The sequence below is a fragment of the Pongo pygmaeus genome, chromosome 1, assembly GCF_028885625.2.
Source record: "Pongo pygmaeus isolate AG05252 chromosome 1, NHGRI_mPonPyg2-v2.0_pri, whole genome shotgun sequence".
NCBI classification, from domain to species: domain Eukaryota; kingdom Metazoa; phylum Chordata; class Mammalia; order Primates; family Hominidae; genus Pongo; species Pongo pygmaeus.
The window spans coordinates 36,021,352-36,042,251 of NC_072373.2; the positions used below are offsets into that span (position 1 = coordinate 36,021,352).

Below are 20,900 nucleotides of genomic sequence, written 5' to 3' on the forward strand. Positions count from 1 at the left end.
TGATTACTGGAAATGACACAATTAAGCTAACTGCAAAGGAGGCTGAAATACGTGGTCTTTTATCTGAGGACATAGCTGCCGTGAATAAGGTAAAAGGAGAAAATTATGTAGGAGGAGGCCACTAGCGGCCTACGCCACAATTTGTTACCTGTTTGCATCTAAGACTCCCCCAACCAGGACTCCGGCTATATCTCAGTTAAATTTGTAACCCCTCAGTTCCTAGCTCAATGCCTCTCACAGATTAAGAGACCAACAGATGTGCATTGAATAATCACTGAAATCCAGCCCAAATTTTAGAAGTAAAAGAAACTGAAGAGGTTTCCCATTAGGATCCTAACTTAGACTGAATCTCAAGGCTAATTTTCATCTAGTCACCATAATCCTTTCTACTATTTCTGAAGATGTTTATTCTTCTTATCTACCCTCCTTAAGCCAGTTAGAGTTTCAGTCAAGATCTTGAGAGTCATTTAGAGACCTACTAGTCAAAACATGTGGTCTGAGAACCCCTGCTTATCTGCTGTCTGCAAATCAGCTATGTCACGAAGCACCATGTTTAGTTCAGCTGACATTTTATTCATACCAAGACTTTCTCAATGAAGGAAACAATGCTTTTATTTGCATTCTAGGGTAAGCTCCTTATCTTTTTGTAGACTAGTAATAATTGAGTAGCACTGATTTAGAGGCTGTATCTTCAACCACGGCAGAACTCATGGTAGGCTATGTGAAGACGTAGTTGATTTCACATCACAATCAGCATTCTCATTAAGTCAAAGACTACCCAAAGATTGAAAATAAATGTAATCTCAATTCAAAAGGACTTTGACTTTGAATACAAAGTAGCCAAAGGATTTTTACTGGAAATCCAAGTTATCCTTACTCTGCACTAGTCAGGATGGGGTAGCCATGACTTTGCAGTACACAAGAAAAGGACTTAAAAGTCTCAGTCAACATCAACTGAGTAAAATCCAGCATTATGATGTATTCACCCAAACAGCACATATGACCTTAGGCTGCATTAACAGAAGCATTGAATCTGGAACAAAGGAGGCTACAATCCTACTCTATATTAGTTAAAACATGCATGAAATATTGTCCCCAACAGTGGATATACCATTTAGGAGGGATGCTGAGGAACTGAAACTTGTGCAGAGGAGAGCAACCTGAATGGTGAAAGGTCAAAACCATGTCATATAGAAACAGTTCAAGGAATGCTGATGTTTAGCCTGGTGAGGAGAAGACTTGAAGACTATGACCTCTATCTTCAAATATTGAAAGAGCTATCATATGAAGAAGAGATTAATCTAATAGTTTTGGAAAATGCTGAGGCATAGAACTAGGACAAATGCGGGGAAGATACAGAAAGACAGATTTTGGCTGAGAAACAGCAAGAAATTTCTGATAACCAAAACTGTATGAAGATAGATCAGCCAAAAATATCATGAATTTGGCCACTGGAGGAATTAAAACTCAAGGTGGACAATTTCCCAGAAGGTTGGTAAAGGGTGGGCTCAAGACCCAGATGCCAGGTGGACTAACACCTGAAGGGGTCATTCCCATTCCGCTACTCTGTGATTGCTTTATAATCCAGCTCACTGCCTGCTTTTGTAAATAAAGTTTTATTGAAACACAGCCACACCCATTCATTCATGTGTTGTCTGTGGTTACTTTTCTGCTGCAACGAGAGTTGAACAGGAATGACGGAGGCTGTGTGGCCCACAAAGCCTAAAATATTTACTATCTGGCATTTACCAAAAACATTTGCCAATCCCTGCACTAAACAGCCATATTCTGATCCACCTTTGCTTTGATTTCCTCTGCTATGGGGCCCAGAAAGCAAATACTCAACTTATCAAGCAACATCTTAGTAGCCACAGCTGTTATGGTTCTATGCCTTGGTGGCTTACAGTTTACAGTTCACAGAGTCCTTTCCCATTCATGATCTCCGTGCATCTCACAGCTCTTTGGAACAGGTGGTAGAGGGCATTACAGATGAGAAAATGTCATCCAGTTAAGCATTCAAGTCAGGAACTACTCCAGGTTACCTGGTCCCTAGTCTACCCTTCTGTGGGGGGATCACTGTGAGAAACCACCCCTCTCAATGAGAGATGGACAAGCAGGGAGAGACCCCCACAGATAGCCCAGTAGGAGCTCCCAGTGGCTCCTGGTGGCTCGTCCAGGCTTCTCCAGGTATTGCTCCCACTTTAAGGGGCCAACTGCAAGTTAATTCCCTACCCTTTGAGACCAAGGCTCTAGATAGATGTCTGCAAGCTTCAATCCGTGGGCCAAATCTGGCCTGCCACCTGTTTACATAAAGTTTTATTGGAACACAATCTCACCCATTCATTACATATTGTCTATTGCTGTTTTCCTGCCATAAAGGATAGAGTCCAGTAGTTAGGACAGAGTGCATATGGCTCACAAACCTAAAATACTTACTATATGTCCCTTTACATAGAAAGTTTGCAGACCTCTGCTCTAGAACATCGGTGTGGAATATGGGTATTAGCTCATGTTCTCTATTATAATAGACAACAAAAAAAAATGATAAAAAGCCTGTTGGACTGGGAGCCCCATCCAGGAAGCAAAATTTCTTTCACAACTACTTCCTAATGCAAGAGAAAGAGCCAGAAGTCTTTTGTAGGCCAAAAGTTTTTATCTTCTGTCTGTCAGGTTTTGATATACCACTCCCCTGGGAAACAGCTATTATGACTATTTAAAACACATAATAAACCAATTGTTCCATCACTGTGTCTATTTTTAATAAGCACAGACAATGCACTACAGCATAGTTATGGAAAAGAGCAGTGTAATTCTATGAATCAATATTAGGACCTAATTAGCCACTGAGCCCAGGCTGATAACAGCTTATCATACCTTTCAGCCCAAAGAAAGCTCAGGTAGAAGGGGGAGAGAGAGAGAGAAAGAAGAGGGAATAAATAGCTAATTATGATAAACTGGTTTCCTTGGTAACTCTGTTTATGACTGCAATGATGTTGCCACATTTTTAATGATAAATACAAAGGTTTGATGTGAGATTACACAATGCATACTGTCTTAATACTGGTTCTGCACTTGCAGAGGTAAAGTGTTGTCAAATTCTGTGAGGCTAGGAAAATTCGAGAAGATTTCTCTAACCCTAAATCCAAACATGTTATTGGTATATTCTCTGGGTACCAAAGAGCTCAAGAATATGGAAACAGATATTTATGGTGCTCAATGAATCCTATGTGCCCATTCAACCCTGAGATTTTTATTTTTATTGTTTATTTTTTTTAGATGGAGTCTCACTCTATGGCCCAGGCTGGAGTGCAGTGGTGCGATCTCGGCTTACTGCAACCTCCGCCTCCTGGGTTCAAGCCATTCTCCTACCTCAGGCTCCCGAGTAGCTGGAACAACAGGTGCCCGCCACTATGCCTGACTAATTTTTGTGATTTTTTTTTTAAGTAGAGACAGGGTTTCACCACGTTGACCAGGCTGGTCTCGAACTCCTGACCTCAGGTGATCCGCCCGCCTAGGCCTCCCAACGTGCTGCGATTACAGGTGTGAGCCCCCAAACCTAGCTGAAGCCTTAGGCTTTTAGTTACAGCATTTTCTACCCTCTCTTTTCTAGCTCAGCACCCCCTGGTCATCTCTTTGACCAGACCTGTGGTTTAAAGAGGGATGTGCAGTGAGGAATGCAGAAGAGAGGTCCTCTCTACCAGGCTGTCAGCCATCAGAGTCAACCCTGGGATCACCACAGGTTGTGAACCCACCACCCACAACCACAACCACAGCCCAGTCTTCTCTGACCTCTTCCTCTGCCCAGAGGGTAAAGTACCAACTCCTTAGCATGACAGAAGAAAACTTTGTATCAATTCAGATCCAATTCCACTATTTCATATCCATTCCCCACTCTCATCTTTTAGGGATGCTGTACCGCAATTTGTGAAAATATTTTTGGCTGAAATATTTGAGTCCAGTGGTAGATATTATAGGTCGAATCACTAAATTAGGTGTGGGCAAATGATGGCCCATCATCCAAATCCAGCCCACTGCCTGTTTTTGTAAATAAAGTTTTATTGAAACACAGCCACATCCATTCGTTTATGTATTTTCTGTAGTTACTTTTGTGCTACACCACAGAGTTGAGTAGGCATAACAGAGACTGTATGGCCCACAAAGCCTAAAATATTTACTATCTAGCCCTCTACTGAAAACATTTGCCAATCCCTGCACTAAATAGCCATATACTGACCCACCTATCCCTTGATTTCCTCTGCTATAGAGGACAGAAAGCAAAATACTCAACTTCAGCCTCCTTTGTGGCTAAAGAAAACAATGTGAAATTGTTCTGGCCAATGAGATATAGGTAGAAGTCCCTGCAGAGGTTTTCCCTCCCTCAATCTCCTCACACCACCAGAAAAAAAAAAGAGAGAGAGAAGAAGAAAGAAAGAAAGAAAAAAAGAAAGAAAGAAAGAAGAAAGCAAGAAAGAGAGAGAAAGAAAGAAAGAAAGAGAGAGAGAAAGAAAGAAAAAGAAAGAAAGAAAGGAAGGAAGGAAGGAAGAAAGAAAGAAAGAAAGAAAGCGAGCGAGCAAGGGCTAAAGAATAGAGAAATTTTGCCCTTTGTTTCTCTCACTTCTCCCTTCTCTGCCAGGCCCCTTCTGCCTGGAACACAGACACAACACCTGGAGATGCAGCAGCCATCTTGCAGCCATGAAGACAAAGTCTTCCCTAATGATGGTAGAGTTGGAAGATGGAAGGAGCTGGTCCTTGTTGACATCCTTGAGCAGGTGCCCAGCATTAGACTATGTTCTAAGTACCACCAGCCTTCTAGTGATATGAGAAAAATCAACCTCTTGCTCACCAAACTACTCTGGCAGGTTTTCAGCTACTCAAAACAGGAGTGAATTCTAACTGATCAAGGGGATATAAAGAAAGTGAAGTCAGAACCTAGTAAGTTGAATGATGATGCAGAGGCAGAGCAGGGGCAGGAGGAAGAGTCAGAGAGAGATTAACTGACCCACCGAGGAAACAGACTCGTGTCCCTGGGTAGATGAGGCCAAGAAATGAATTGTTAGTCCTAGAGCACGATGCTGCTGACAGATGTGGCCCAGCACTGTGATGACCAGATGATGCTATGGAGCCATGTATTAGCCAGGATTTCCCAGAGAAACAGAACCAACAGGATAAAGAGAAAGAGAGAGAGATTTTAAGGAGCTGATCACACAGTTATGCAGGCCGACAAGTCCAAAATTTGAAGGGTGGGCCAACAGGCTGAAGAACTAGGAAGAGCCCATGTTGCAGTTCAAGTCCAAAGGCAGTCTGTTGCAGAACTCCCTCTTGCTTGGGGGAGGTCAGTATTTTTTCTTCTATTAAGGGCTTCAGCTGATTAGACAAGGCCCACCCACTCCATGGAGGACAATCTGCTTTACTCAAAATCCCTCCATTTTAATCTCACCCAACAACACCCTCACAGAAACATACAGAATAATGTTTGACCACATATCTGGACACTGTGGCTCAGCCAAGTTGACACATAAAATTAACAATCACCAGCCAGTTGTGCCCCTAGGACTTAACGATATATATGTAATCTTCTTACTCGTCTCCTGACCACGTGTTCGCCCATGGCATGGCAGTTGAGGAAAGAGTGCTGACTCAAGCCAAAATTCCTGGGACCTATCATATCTGGCTGTGTGGCCTGGGGTAACTTAACTTCTGTGCCTCAGTTTCTTCATCTGTAAAAGGGAGCAATTCTATCTCATAGAATTAATGAGATATAAGAGTAAATGGGGTAAAGCACTTAGAATGTTGCCTAGCATATGGTAGAATGCCTGGGCCCATTTTACAGCTGTAGATGTGAAGGTATTAGGCAGCTCTAGAGTTACATAGCCGAGAAAAAATGTGCAAAATTTCTTTTAACTCTCCATGATGTTCTTCCAAGTGTAGCATAAATCCCTCACCACTGTAGTCCACTGTATTTCCAGTTGGAAACTTTCAGCAAACATCTGGATGCCCAACTCCATCCTCTTCTCAGCTGTGCCCCTCTCCCTCGGCACAAATAGCTCCCCTTGAACAGGTTCCAGTTCTCAAACCTGACATCCCTGATCCAGGCCTGGTACCCTGGCAATACAGCAAGCCGCAGGTGAAGGATACATGCAAAAAGAGAAAAAAGGGTTTTAAAATAATTTACAATCTGTCAATCATTTGGGTGCAAGTTTCAAACACACAGAGAGGCACTTGTGCACACAGACAACTGTAGAGGGTATTCCATCGCCCTTCACAGCCAAAGCCTGCCCTGTCACAGACACATCCACACCCACAACAGCTTTTTGTTTGTTTCAAAAGAGTAACAGAACAGCTGCAAAGACGCCATAGCCAGCTTGCAGTAGAGAAGAAAACGCCCCCTCCAAGTTGTCATCATAGAAAAGATCTCATTCCTGGAGTGCACCTTTGTAAATTGGGGCATCTTTAGGTATGTGGCCGAGTGAGCAATAAGAACGACCACAAGGCGGTTCCAAGATGGCCAAATAGGAACAGCTCCAGTCTACAGCTCCTAGCGTGAGCAATGCAGAAGACGGGTGATTTCTGCATTTCCAACTGAGGTACTGGGTTCATCTCATTGGGGCTTGTTGGACAGTGGGTGCAGCGCACCGAGCGTGAGCCAAAGGAGGGCGAGGCATCGCCACACCCGAGAACTGCAAGGGGTCAGGGAATTCCCTTTCATAGCCAAGCAACGCTGGGACAGACAGCACCTGGAAAATCGGGTCACTCCCACCCTAATACTGTGCTTTTCCAATGGTCTTAGCAAACGGCAAACCAGGAGATTATATCCCACGCCTGGCTCAGAGGGTCGCACGCCCACAGAGCCTTGCTCATTGCTAGCACAGCAGTCTGAGATCGAACTGCAAGGCGGCAGCGAGGCTGGGGGAGGGCACCCGCCATTGCTGAGGCTTGAGTAGGTAAACAAAGCGGCAGGGAAGCTCCAACTGAGGTGGAGCCCACCTCAGCTCAAGGAGGCCTGCCTGCCTCTGTAGACTCCACCTCTGGGGGCAGGGCATAGCCAAACAAAAGGCAGCAGAAACCTCTGCAGACTTAAATGTCCCTGCTGACAGCTTTGAAGAGAGTAGTGGTTCTCCCAGCACGGAGTTTGAGATCTGAGAAAGGACAGACTGCCTCCTCAAGTGGGTCCCTGACCCCTGAGTAGCCTAACTGGGAGGCACCCCCCAGTAGGAGCAGACTGACACCTCATACAGCCGAGTAGCCCTCTGAGAGGAAACCTCGAGAGGAACGATCAGACAGCAACATTTGCTGTTCAGCAATATTCACTGTTCTGCAGCCTCCACTGCTAATACCCAGGCAAACAGGGTCTGGAGTGGACCTCCAGCAAACTCCAACATATCTGCAGCTGAGGGTCCTGACTGTTAGAAGGAAAACTAACAAACAGAAAGGACATTGACACCAAAACCCCATCTGTACGTCACCATCATCAAAGACCAAAGGTAGATAAAACCACAAAGATGGGGAAAAAACAGAACAGAAAAAACTGAAAATTCTAAAAGTCAGAGCGCTTCTCCTCCTCCAAAGGAACACAGCTCCTCACCAGCAACAAAAAAAAGCTGGATGGAGAACGACTTTGACGAGTTGAAAGAAGGCTTCAGACGATCAAACTTCTCTGAGCTAAAGGAGGAAGTTCGAACCCATCGCAAAGAAGTTAAAAACCTTGAAAAATGATTAGACTAATGGCTAACTAGAATAACCAATGCAGAGAAGTCCTTAAAGGACCTGATGGAGCTGAAAACCATGGCATGAGAACTACGTGACAAATGCACATGCTTCAGTAGCCGATTCAATCAACTGGAAGAAAGGGTATCTGTGATGGAAGATCAAATGAATGAAATGAAGCAAGAAGAGAAGTTTAGAGAAAAAAGAATAAAAAGAAACAAACAAAGCCTCCAAAAAATGTGGGACTATGTGAAAGACCAAATCTACGTCTGATTGGTGTACCTGAAAGTGATGGGGAGAATGGAACCAAGTTGGAAAACACTCTGCAGGATATAATCCAGGAGAACTTCCCTAACCTAGCAAGGCAGGCCAACATTCAAATTCACAAAATACAGAGAATGCCACAAAGATACTCCTCGAGAAGAGCAACTCCAAGACACATAATTGTCAGATTCACCAAAGTTGAAATGAAGAAAAAAATGTTAAGGGCAGCCAGAGAGAGAGGTCAGGTTACCCACAAAGGGAAGCCCATCAGACTAACAGCTGATCTCTCAGCAGAAACTCTACAAGCCAGAAGAGAGTGGGGGCCAATATTCAACGTTCTTAAAGAAAAGAATTTTCAACCCAGAATTTCATATCCAGCCAAACTAAGTTTCATAAGTGAAGGAGAAATAAAATACTTTACAGACAAGCAAATGCTGAGAGATTTTGTCACCACCAGGCCTGCCCTACAAGAGCTCCTGAAGGAAGCACTAAACATGGAAAGGAACAACTGGTACCAGCCACTGCAAAAACATGCCAAAATGTAAAGACCATCAAGGCTAGGAAGAAACTGCATCAACTAACGAGCAAAATAACCAGCTAACATCATAATGACAGGAACAAATACACACATAACAATATTAACTTTAAATGTAAATGGGCTAAATGCTCCAATTAAAAGACACAGACTGGCAAATTGGATAAAGAGTCAAGACCCATCAGTGTGCTACATTCAAGAGACCCATCTCACGTGCAGAGACACACATAGGCTCCAAATAAAGGGATGAAGGAAGATCTACCAAGAAAATGGAAAACAAAAAAAGGCAAGGGTTGCAATCCTAGTCTCTGATAAAACAGACTTTAAACCAACAAAGATCAAAAGACACAAAGAAGGCCATTACATAATGGTAAAGGGATCAATTCATCAAGAAGAGCTAACTATCCAAATATATATGCACCCAATACAGGAGCACCCAGATTCATAAAGCAAGTCCTTAGAGACCTACAAAGAGAATTAGACTCCCACACAATAATAATGGGAGACTTTAACACCCCACTGTCAACATTAGACAGATCAACAAGACAGAAAGTTAACAAGGATATCCAGGAATTAAATTCAGCTCTGCACCAAGCGGAACTAACAGACATCTACAGAACTCTCCACCCCTAATCAACAGAATATACATTCTCAGCACCACACCACACCTATTCCAAAATTGACCACATAGTTGGAAGTAAAGCTCTCCTCAGCAAATGTAAAAGAACAGAAATTATAACAATCTGTCTCTCAGACCACAGTGCAATCAAACTAGAACTCAGGATTAAGAAACTCACTCAAAACCGCTCGACTACATGGAAACTGAACAACCTGCTCCTGAATGACTACTGGGTACATAACGAAATGAAGGCAGAAATAAAAAAAGATGTTCTTTGAAACCAACAAGAACAAAGACACAACATACCAGAATCTCTGGGACACATTTAAAGCAGTGTGTAGAGGGAAATTTATAGCACTAAATGCCCACAAGAGAAAGCAGGAAAGATCTAATATTGACACCTTAACATCACAATTAAAAGAACTAGAGAAGCAAGAGCAAACACATTCAAAAGCTAGCAGAAGGCAAGAAATAACTAAGATCAGAGCAGAACTGAAGGAGATAGAGACACAAAAAACCCTTCAAAACATCAATGAATACAGGAGCTGGTTTTTTGAAAAGATCAACAAAATTGATAGACCGCTAGCAAGACTAATAAAGAAGAAAAGAGAGAAGAATCAAATAGACGCAATAAAAAATGATAACGGGGATATCACCACCAATCCCACAGAAATACAAACTACCACCAGAGAATACTATAAACACCTCTACGCAAATAAACTAGAAAATCTAGAAGAAATGGATAAATTCCTTGACACATACACCCTCCCAAGACTAAACCAGGAAGAAGTTGAATCTCTGAATAGACCAATAACAGGCTCTGAAATGGAGGCAATAATTAATAGCTTACCAACCAAAAAGAGTCCAGGACCAGATGGATTCACAGCCAAATTCTACCAGAGGTACAAGGAGGAGCTGATACCATTCCTTCTGAAACTATTCCAATCAATAGAAAAAGAGGGAATCCTCCCTAACTCATTTTATGAGGCCAGCATCATCCTGATACCAAAGCCTGGCAGAGACCCAACAAAAAAAGAGAATTTTAGACCAATATCCCTGATGAACATCGATGCAAAAATCCTCAGTAAAATACTGGCAAACCGAATCCAGCAGCACATCAAAAAGCTTATCCACCATGATCAAGTGGGCTTCATCCCTGGGATGCAAGGCTGGTTCAACACACGCAAATCAAGAACGACCACAAGGTAGCTTATTCGTATGCCTCATGCCAAGCTGTACCACCTCCACCACCCCGTGGAAGCCCAGGAGGAGGGTCTCGCCACACAAGAGCCAACCAGGTTGTTTCTGGACTCAGCCAGAATCCACAACCTGGTTTACCTTTCTCTCTACCGTGCATTTAGCCACAAATGGAGCCAACCTCAGTGTGGCCCATCTGAATGCTGAAAAAATAATTCCAAGCTCAAGCCCTACAGATGAAGTGAATAGCACTTTCTTTGGTCTCCGCAACTCAGACCAGGGGTGGCTCTAGTGAGAGGACCACTGTGGTCATACAAGGAGCCAGCGGCCTGCACTCTAGCCCTGGCCCAGAGCCCTGCTGGTGAGACCTTCAGTGCATCACCTGACTGCCCCAGGTCTGATGTTTCACCCGCAAAATAAAAAGTCTGTATGGACTCATCTCTAAGATGCTTTCCGATTCTAATCTTTTGTGATTCTGCAATCTACAGAAGCCAGCTCCAATTTGCCAGTCATTCCAACATGCTTACCCCCTCTCACCCTTCCTGGTGCATCTAGGTAGACCCAGAACCAGCTAGACTGTGCACCAGGCTGAGGGATCTGAGAAAAGCTGGCAGGACAGGGCCCCAGGAGGTGTGCACCACTAGGGAAGAGCAAGGAAAGGTGTTTATCTCCAACAAGGGCTCCAAGCAGACACAGGGGCCCACCTTTGAGGAGTCATTGCCTAACAATCACCAAGAAAGCTGATTTAATATGTGTATTCCTGGATCTCACTGGGTCTGAAGCCAAGGAATCTGATTTTTAAACAATAATCCCAGGTGATCCCGATGTAGGTGCTGCACAGGTGGTAGGCTGAGAAAATTGAAGGCAGGTGATCACTACTCTCCCAGCCCCTGGTCCTGGCCCCTGCTTTCTGCCCCTCCCTGTGCTGTTGCCCACAGCAGCCCTGGTGACCACAGTCAGAGTCACAGGCAAAGAAACAGAAAAACAGTCCAGGTGCAGTGCCCAGGTCCAAGAATCAAGAATGCTGGGTCACAGATAAATGCAGAAAGCAGCTCCATTCCTAAAGACAAGTTTTGAGAACCTCTTCCCCAGGCAGGCTCCTAAGCATCTAAGGAGTTCCTGAAAGCAGGCCACCCCAGGCAGAGGGATCTGAGAAAAGCTGGCAGGATGTAAACTGCAGGGCTAGCAGCTTCCGGTGTAGTGATGAAGGCAGAGAAAGAAGCAGACATGTCTATGACGTTATCTGGGGGCAGGCTTTTATTTTGTTTGTTTTTCTTGAGATGGAGCTTTGCTCTTGTTACCAAGGCTGGAATGCAGTGGTGCCATCTCAGCTCATTGCAACCTCCACCTCTCAGGTTCAAGTGATTCTCCTGCCTCGGCCTCCCAAGTAGCTGGGATTACAGACACCTGCTACCACGCCCCGCTAATTTTTTGTATTTTTAGTAGAGACAGTGTTTCACCACGTTGGCCAGGCTGGTCTCGAACTCCTGACCTCAGGTGATCCGCCGCCTTGGCCTCCCAAAGTGCTGGGATTACAGGCATGAGCCACCACACCCGGCCTGGGGGCAGGCTTTACTTGGGTCACTGAAATGAACCAGTGACCTTTGAAAACGCTTTTCAATCCTGGAGATTTATGATGCTAAACAAATCAGTCTATGTTAACAAGATAGGAAAAGGAAAATATCCAGCACATCTACAGAAGCCTGTAATTAGTCCTCCTAGAACACCTTGTACCACCCCTGTTATACCACACATCACCCTCATTATTGACTAATTGCCACCTATCTTGCATCTCCACTAGACTGTAAGCTCAAAGAATTCAGGGACCTTGTCTATCTTTGGAGTTCTATCCCCAGCTCCTGGCCCAGTGTCCAGCACATAACCAGACTGACCTGTATTGAATATTTCCCATGAGCAGGCACCGTTCTGAACACTTTATTCATATTAGCCCATTTAATTCTCATAACAACCTTATGACATAGGTACCTGTTTTACAGATCAGTAAACTGAGGCAGAAGACGGTTAAATAACTGTCCAGGATTACACAGCTAGTAAGTGGCAGAATCATGAATAGACCCAGGCAGCCTGGCTCTCAGGGTCTCTGCTCTTAAATAATAGGTCGTGCTGGCTCATAGCAAGTGCTCCATAACAATATTTGTTACTTTGAAAACATCTCTGAGGTGTTGCCGCTGAGTTGAAACAAGAGTTACATAGAAGATCATCCAATTTATGAAAACAAAAAGGTAACCAAGTACAAAATAAGCTAACACTTTGTGTGTTCTGCAAGAGACAACTTAGTTCAAGTTTAGGTAATTAAAGCTTTCATAATTTTTTTAAAAATACAATACATTCATTTACGCAAATCTACTCCAGAGCATGATTTTTGCAAGATGCTATGTGTCTCACTTATCACAAAAAATGACTTCTGAGTCTCCCTAAGAAGTGAGAATATCAGATTGCAAACACTCCCTTTAACTGCCCCATGCCCGTGCTAGTGTATAGACCCCTGTCTAAGGCCGGTGGATCCAAACAGTCCCCACAGCTCCCGATGCTGCAAGGCGGCATGGGTGTAGCAAGAATGGGCCCTTCCAGCTGGTCTGAAAATGACACCCCCTTGTACATCCCGCCAGCCTTCTTCCACCAGCCCCCTTCAGCCACTCCCTTCTTTGGGCTTTCCAAAGATTTCCTTCTCTCTCTCTCTCTTTTTTTTTTTTCTTTTGTGAGACAGAGTCTCACTCTGTCTCCCAGGCATGAGTGCAGTGGTGCGATCTCAGTTCACTGCAACCTCTGCCCCTGGGTTCAAGTGATTCTCCTGCCTTAGCCTCCTGAGTATCTGGAATTATAGGCATACGCCACCACACCTGACTAATTTTTGCATTTTTAATAGAGACAGGGTTTCACCATGTTAGCCAGGCTGGCCTCAAACTCCCAACCTTAGGTGATCCGCCCACCTCGGCCTCCCAAAGTGCTGAGATTACAGGTGTGAGCCACTGCACCCAGCCTGATCTTCCCTCTCTTGCCAAGAGCTGGCTATGGTCTGAATATTTTTCAATATTTGAATTTTTCAATATTTGAATATTTTCAATATTTTTCAATATTCGAATATTTTTCAAGGGGGACACAGCCCCCTTGCCATGTGATGTCCTGCACTGCCTTAAGACTCTGCAGAGTCCTCAACAGCAAGAAGGCCCTCACCAGATGCAGCCCCTTGACCTTGGACTCTCAACCTTTATAAGCAATAAATTCCTTTTCTTTATATATTACCCGGTTTCAGGTATTATAAGAAATGGAAAATGGCCCTTAGTGTTCACTTCAGCCTGAATTGACTTATCAGAATAAAAATATCTCTTGGGGAAAGAAGTGACAAAATGATTTTCCCAGGTCAGGGCAGGTGAGCAGTTGTGAAGTTTCAATGAGTTCTTACAGATGAGAGGATTCTAATTCCTGAGCTCTACAAAAGTGCAGGGATCATTACCATCATCACCTGTGAGCACTCAGACAACTAGGGTGGAAAAGAGCAGCAAAGTTAGTGAGCACTCGTGGTGCCAGGTGATGCTAAGAGCTTCGTCTACGTGACTAGCTTGGATTCTTCCAACAAGCCCTTAGGGTAGATCCTATTAGCTTCTGTTTTACATATGAGGAATCTGAGGCTCAGGGTAGTTTGACAATGGGCACCAGAGAGGAATGGTGCCAAGACAGGTAAGGACCTCAGAACCCATGTGCTAGACACATTCTTAGATTGCCAAAAGGGCAGACACACCAGGACTTAATGGACTTTCTGTTGGTCCATGGGAGGAAGGGTTCTGGCTGTGAGGGACTCTGAGCAGCAGCTAGCAAAGGATCCTCTTAGACGGTCCTCTGTGCCTTTGCTCAGGCTGTTCCCTCGGCTTTTCCATGTCATTTTCCCATGTCTCTGAACACAGCATAGGGAAGCAATAGCACCTTCCTCTGAATTTCCATAACATTTCTTTCCGTCCCTTTCTCATGGTGACTCCATTTTCTACATACTACCAAAAAATTGCTTGCAATTGTGTCTTATCTTCCCAACAAGATGGAAAGCTAATACGTATGCCCAACTCATAGTAAGAGCTCAGCCCTGAGAAAGGCTGATTATGCAGTCAGCCTGAAAGAAACATTAAAGGCAACCTCCTGGGTAGAAAGAGCCAGAAGGGAATAGGCCAGTTCACTTTGCTATTTCACAGCCACAGAATGCACCTTTGTGCTAAGTAGACACCTTGGACCCAAGTCCTGGAGAAGGAAAACAAAGTGATAGTGAAGATATGGATGTAAGAGCCAGGCTGCCTGGGTTAGAATCTCTGTTTCAGCACCTACTGGCTGGGTTACCACAGTAAGTTACTCCTTTTTGCTTCAGTTGCCTCTTCTATAAAATTAGAATGATAATACTAGTAGTTATGTCAGAGGATTGATCAAAGGAGCTAAGATATGTTTAGGGCTGGAACAGTGCCTGGCATATTTTAAGTGAGATATAGGTGTACTTATTTTTGTAAGTACAAATGGATGGGCATTCTTGGAGAAGCATACCCAGGCATTCATTTACTCAGTAGATATTCAACGGATACTGAACATCAACTCTGGGCCAAGCATTGTTCAAGACCCTGCTGGGGAAAACAAGACAAAGATCCTTACCCTGCTGAACGGACATTCTAGCTGGTGGAGATGGACAATACACATAATACATTAGTAAATTCTACAGTATGAGCGAGTACATTAATTTCTTTGAAGTCCCAATGATGTTGTCTTGTAAATGTCTGAGGAGAGCCCTCCCCTCTCACATTGTTCTGATTTCTCCCCATACATTCACCTGGGGTCTTGAAGGGTGCTCAGCAAATATAAGTTGGTTGACTGATTTTTAAATAGACAGCATAAGTTCCTAACAGTACATATCTTCCACACCTTCTTGCATACCTTGTCAATGCCATAGGTGTTGATCTTAGGTAGATGCATCCATAGGTCCAGAATTGCATTTGTCTACACCCAGTTGACTACTGGGATCTTCCCAGGGTTAGCTTCTTGCTATTGTTCTTGTTGTTGTTGTCATCCGTGTCTCTTTAATCACCCAAGTAGGCTTTCTGTTTCTGACAGTGGTACCAAAGGATAGAGGTGAGAATGAGGAGTAAACTTAATGAGGCTTTCATTAATAGAGAATTTCTCTATAGATATAGATGATATAGATATAAACATAGATGTAGATATAAATATAGACACAGACACATAGACATACATATACATATACATATACATATACATATATAGATGGGTCTCACTATGCCTGCCTGGCTGGTCTCAAACTCCTGGCCTCAAACAATCCTCCTGTCTCGGCCTCCCAATGCTGAGATTACAGATGTGAGCCACTGCACCCAGCCAAGAGTTAGTATTAATCATAGATCAATCATAGGGAGACCTTATAGTCAAACACAACTGGATTAAACTCTGATTGACAGTCACCTGTGGATCTCTTTTCTTGCCCAATCTCAGACAGAAATTGTAGAAGCCTCCTTCCAACTGAGAAGCTTCAAAGAGCCTATCTTTACAGTATGTGTTTCCTTTACCTTCTATGATTACTTCATCTAATTTCTTGGCCCCTGAGAAACTCTCTGTTCCCAGAACCCCAGTCTTACCACCAGCACCCCCTCCCATGAGACACAAAATTTAGAGGATAAATTTTAAAGCAAACATATTTAATTTTTCATCATTTGCATGTTTCAATTAATAATTTGTACTTATTACTTGATACACAGCTTTTATAATATTTTATTTTTAAAACAGGTTTTTCCAAATTTTAGAATTACAGTAGAGAATATCGAAGAACGCCTCAGTTCATTTTGCACCTTTTACACCACTTCCATGAACAGTCTGTTTTGCTCATCAATGAACACATTGTTTATTACACTGAAAATTTTTCTTGCACCTGCAGTTAAAAAATAAATAACGGAATAAAGGAAGGAAGAAATGAAGACACTGATACTGAATACTGAAAAAATTTCAATAAATTTGGAGCTAATTTTTGCCTTGCTTCTTTCCTCCATAGCCCTTTTCCCCAAAACTGTATCTCCCAACCCATAAGGGAAAGTCACCAATCTCCTCATTAAAAAAAAAAAAAAAAAAAAAATCCTGAAGTGTCCTCCCACCACCTCCAGCCCGGAGTAGTATTTGATATTAATAAACAGAATACTCGCGTACCCGTATATACATTTGGTTCAGTTAGCCCTAAGAAAATCAAGTAGATAGTTAAATCCCTTCTACATGGCTAAGAGGACTCACAAAAGTGATGCCACCTCCCAAAATAAAAGAGAAGAATCTTTCCCAAAGACCAATCTCTGGTTCCACCTTTAGAGTTCCAGAAGTCACCTCTGGTAATTTTAGAAGAGCCCTTTTGTCACGGTTTCCAGGTACCAGGGCTTCAGAGACCCTGTGATCCCTTTACTCAGCCCCATGCCACACAGTCAGAATACACATTCATGACCATGTGTCATGACTATAACATTCAGTTCTAGGCACTTGATGATACTACTTCATAATGACAAAACTCCATTCACATAGCCATTATCTAAAATCTTACAGAATCTGTCTATATTTTTAGCCAGTTGCCACTTTTCAAGGCAAAGAGATGCACAGATCTTCTCTCTGCCAAGCAAATCACACCTTCTTTGCATTGGCTCCAAAGCTACCCTCATGGAATTCCAAAAATTGCTGTGTATTTGCAACATTTCTGGATTTGGTTAGCAAATCTCTACTTGACCAATTAAAGCCTTTTGCGCTTTTATAGACTTCATCTGTGTCTCCGTTCAGCAGTTAGCTTTTCATGCTGACAAATCTTCATCTTCTAAATTCATTTTGTGTGTCTGCTAAAATCTAGCTACAACTTTAAAAGTGTTCAAAATCTAGCCCTGTAATTTGACATCTAAGAATTGATCCCAGGGAAATAATCAGAAATGCCCATGAGGATTTTGGTGGAAAACATTCCATTTCAGTGTTAATTACGAAAGTAAATATGTACATGTACTTAATTAAATATAATCTAAAAATAAACTAAATCTAAATAATATAAAAATCATCAAGTATGTTTTTGTAGACCCATCAACTGCTACATTAGTCATTAAAATGTTTTAGAAAATATTTGACGACAAGAAAACATATACCCAATCATATACAAAACATGTACCAAATAGGATACAAAATTTTATATACGTGTATGAATAAACATATGTGAATATAAATATATACACTATACATACATATGTATGATACCAGTTTTGTAATACATATGTTTGTGTTCTAAGACAAAAAACTAAAAGGCAATACAGTAAAATGTTAAATTATCTCTGGATGGTAAGATAACATATAATTTCATTTTATTGTTTGCCTTGAATATTTCCAAATTTTCTATAATGAATACGTATTACTTTTACAATCTGAGAAAAAAGTGTTTTTAATAATCATTCCAACTCTTTAATTAATTCAGCTGCCCTATCCTGGATCTCTTCCAGCTCTATTATGTCATCCTTAAGAAGCAATAGACAATATGGCACAGGATTTTCCAGGTGTCCACTTTTGGGAAATCTGATTCTAACACTCTCAGAGGCAGTGCCCCAAACCCCCACCTGTCATGCACACGCTAATACACACACACTGCCACATCTGCCCCAGAAGTGTCTGTCCTATTTACCAGGACTCCTCGATAGCTCTTTTCCTGATAAAAGAGAATTCTGTATTTGCACAGAAGCATTCTGATTTTCAAAACATCAGAAAACCACCCAGTGCACATGCATGTGATGGACAAAAAGAACCAGGTCAGTTCCCATTGCAAGGCTGCAAGGTTGATCTCCGATTTGCTTTCCATCCACATGTGACCTGAGAGACATAGGGCTTTAATTAGTGAGAGAGAGAGAACCAGGAACTTTCTGAGTCATAATGTCACCCCACACTTCTGCAAGGGAACAGAATCCAGGATCAAGGTTTTAGCCAGGTAGAATGAAGTAACATGCCATCCTATGACTTTTCCTGGGGAGTCTAAATCCATGCCTCCCAAGTTGCTTAGTTTCCAAACCCCTGGGGACTTAAAAAGAGTATTCAGACCACCCAGTGGTGGTCTCAGCCATGAGTTGGGTGAGACGGGATGTGGGGAAAGACAGGATATAGAGTCACAGCCTTCAATATGAAAACAGTCTGACACACAGCATAAATGTTGATATTTACCATATGGAATTTTCTCTGTCTCTGGGAACAGAAATGTTAATAATTCCACTCTTTAGCGCATGCCCATGGCCCTGTCAACTTTGGTCATCACTTCCAGGTCCAGTAGCACAGCACATTCTAAGCAACTTCACTCCAAAGGACAGAAGGCCTATTTTTCCCAATTTATTTTTGAAATGCTGAAATACAATATTGATTGTTTCTCATGTGATCTGTGCTTTTGTGTTTGAGAAGGTTTTCAGGTCTGACAAATCTGGGTTCAAACGAGAAGTAACTATGAATTATCCTCCTGCTCTTCAAGACCTGTTTGCCCATCTATGATCCTCCTAAGTGTCTGATGAACTTTAGCATTTGACTTCAGCCTGAGTTCTGCCTGTTGTAACTATAGTAAGCTGCAAAGTGTCCAGCAACTCGAGCAAACCCAGGGTATGGAAAGTGAGGATGCTGCCTAAGCATCTTGAAGATGCACCCAAGTATCATATCATATAGCCTAAATCCATCCTGCTTCTCCTTACTGTGCTGAATTGCCCCAGTGGTCATGCATTACCGTCCCACACGTCAGCCCTGGCAGTGACCAGTAGATAGGGTATTGGCAGAGTGTTAGGAAAACAAGAAGGGAAAATGAAACTGCTTTGAAATGTCAATAATATTTTTGGGTTGTGTTCAAAGTGTGTTTGTGTAGTTTTTATAAAGGTAAAATAACTGATTCTTCTCTTTACTTAGAAAGGAAAAAACCATTCATGAGACCTGCATCTGTTGAATAAAAATGTATAAATAAATAAGCAGATACTTCTTTTTTCCTAAGCTGATAGAAATTTATGTTTAAAAGAGTATTGATTAGCAACAGGATGGTTGCCAAAGAAAGCCAAAGTAATCTTCAATCCTGATTTGAGAAAGAGACACCTAGAAATGAAGACCAGTACGTGATTATGTTATTTCCATGTTTACCTACAGCCTTTCAACAAATGCGATCACCCATTCACTCATTCATTCAATTCAAGGAGCGCTTATTAAACACTTCCTCTGTCCAGACACTGTGCTAAGCACTTTAAAGATTATTTCATTGAATCCATTTATAAGCCTGCTCCATAGGGTTTATTGTTATACAGAGGAGGGAAGAAGCAAGGAGCTATAGCTTTCTTATTTTACCCATAAGGAGAATACGGAGCAGCTTGAAAACCTATAGCCCATTCTTGCCATGTCATTTAGGAATGTTACAACTGCAACTTGTAGAAATTCCAACCCAAATTAACCTTAAAGAGTATGGGAATTTATTATTTCTCTTAACAGAACATCCAAAGATAGGTGAGTTTGGGATGGGTTAATTCAGTCACTTAATAATGCTAAGTCCCGCGTTTTTTGCATATTTTCTCCACCCTCCTTGGTGTTGGTGTCATCCTCAAGATGATAGAATGACAGCTGCAATGACCCAGATAGTTTTTCTTTTAAGAGCAAGAACAGTTTTGCAGAAGCACCCTTGAAAGACTTCTCTATGTTTCATTGGCCCGAATTACATCGCCTGCCCTCTCCAAAATGAGTCAATGGCAAGAGGAATGAAAACAACCATGGAGATAAGAAGAATTGGACAGTTTTCTTATGTTTATTATCACAGTCCTCTGTGTCATTCTCATCTGGTGCAAGTAGCCATAGGCTGTAGCTTGATCCCACTGCAATCATCTGGGATGCTTTAGAAAATATCGTTTCTGGGGCTTTTCCTCAAAGCCATTAAATGAAAACCTCTGGGGCCCAGAAATGTACATTTCAACAAGCTCCCCGGTTGGTTCTCATGTTCAGTGACTTTGAGCATATTAAAATCCACCCTCAGACCTGGTAAAGAGATGACTGAGGTCATTAGTGGGGTCTATCAGGCCCTTCATGAGCAGCTCCCATTTTCCTCTCTCATTCCAACCACACAGACCTCCTTGAATATGCCAATCACATTCTCACCTCAGGGTCTCTGCATTGATGTTCCTGGGGTATGCTTAATAACCCCCAAAGATGGCTATGTCCTATTGCCATACTGGTGATATGTTTACTCAATGGCAAAGCAGACTTTGCAGACGGGGGTAACTCATGTCTGCCTTCTTATCTTTCCCATTTCCCACCTCCTACAAGTTTTCTTTACTCTTTCATTTTTCTTCTGTTGATTTGAAAGCTAGACTTATACTATTACTCTAATTATCCATACATTTTATTTGTTTATGTTTTAGGGACAGGGTCTCACTCTGTTGCCCAGGATGGAGCACAGTGCTGTGATCATAGCTCACTGTAATCTTGAACTCCTGGGCTCAAGTGATTCTCTTGCCTCAGTCTCCCAAGTAGCCAGGACTACAGGTGCATGCCTCCACACCTGGCTAATTTTTAAAA

The 20,900-nt window shown here is 42.5% G+C and overlaps 1 long non-coding RNA gene across 1 annotated transcript in view; it reads right to left on the minus strand.

Moving 5' to 3' along the window:
• Positions 1-20,900, minus strand: part of LOC134740330 (uncharacterized) — an 83,022-nt gene that overhangs the window by 12,288 nt on the left and 49,834 nt on the right. The window contains exon 2 of the long non-coding RNA XR_010127723.1: positions 15,246-15,415. This is a non-coding gene — a long non-coding RNA (uncharacterized LOC134740330). The remainder of the gene's footprint in view (positions 1-15,245; positions 15,416-20,900) is intronic.